Raw genomic sequence first — 1512 nt, forward strand, 5'->3', positions numbered from 1 at the left:
CTCTCACTCCCTCCACGTGGACCACCAAGCGGGGCTGAGGTGAGCATGCTACCATAATATGTGTCTGACTCCATTTATTTCTATATATCTCTTTTATCTCTCATGCTCTCTATAACTTTACTATAATATTTACTTATTATCGCTGTACAATTGCGCCTACCGAACCCGTAGTGATTGTGCTAGGAGCTGGCTTCTTCTGGCAATTTATGTTGTTGAAAAAAGATATTGGCAATGAAAAAGCCTCTTCGCAGCCTTTGCGCTCCAGTCACTCACAATTATCAGGCATCTTGAATGCACGTTTGATTAACTCTATACTGAAAAGGTTGATAGAATTCTTCAACTGTTTCACCTTTAGCCTTAGAGGTTGGCACATTAATTTGAATAATAATTGTATTGATTGGACTTCTTTATAGGTGTATAGATATTACCCTGTCGCAAACAGTATTTATTGTTCTTCAAGATAAATCTTGAAATGTTCCTTTGGATAATGAGTGCAACGCTATTCCTCTTCGATGGGTCCTTCCCAGCATAGTAAGCCATAGGATTGTCCAATTCAACATGCCGAAACCAGTTTGTTTCAGTTCACTAATGCCTAGGATGTGCAGCATTGTGTATTCTGTTTCATTTTTTATTTCTAATTTTCCTAGATTCATACTTCATACATTCCATGTTCTGATTATTAATGGATGTTTGCAGCTGTTGCTTCTGATTTTGAGTCCTGCCCTCTCAGCAAAGGAAGGTCCCAAAAGTTTTGCTCCATCGAGTCTACTTTGAGGAGGCAGCTTTTCCCCAGTCTTATTTATAATGCCTTCCACCCTAAGGAGCTCCTCTTTCAGCACTATGTCCAGTAATGCTACACTGCTGTTTATAAGGTTTTCAGTAGCTAATCTTTAATTCTTCTTCCTAGTCTGTTCTTAGTCTAGAAACTCCTTGAGTGACCCTGCTAGTACTTTGAACACTGGTGGCTTTGCTTCTAGCATTACAGCAATATGCAAGGCACCACACTCAGTATGACAAAATGATGCAGTATGACCTACCTTACAGGCCTGGAGACATTTCCTATGACAGACAGCATTGTGCTTCAAAATAGATCTTGAAATGTTGGAGATTAAGACTATAGATTATTGTTTTCAAGGGATTCACTCTACGTGGATGAACAATCAGCATTCATGAAAGAGCAATCATGAAATCACCGTTACATGATCTAACTATTGAATTATATGATATGTGAATTATGTGTTAACAATTTTTAAAAAAAGAAAGATATCAAACCTTATGTTTGATGTGTTGCATTGCAACACACATCCTTTATTTTAACTTTCAACTTAAGGAGAATATTTATTAAGTCTTAAACAGGACAAAGACACATCATCCAGATGAGGGAGACCATAAATACAAGGTTATAATGGTGTCCCTGCAAAATAACTTTTAAAGTTCTAGAGGCAAAGATGTTACTTCTATGACTAAGGTATGCCTGACCCATGCCAGTGACTTTTGAGTCACCTCTTATGC

This window comes from Echinops telfairi, unplaced genomic scaffold, assembly GCF_000313985.2.
Source record: "Echinops telfairi isolate 266 unplaced genomic scaffold, ASM31398v2 ScPeMD7_7425;HRSCAF=8463, whole genome shotgun sequence".
Lineage (NCBI taxonomy): Eukaryota > Metazoa > Chordata > Mammalia > Afrosoricida > Tenrecidae > Echinops > Echinops telfairi.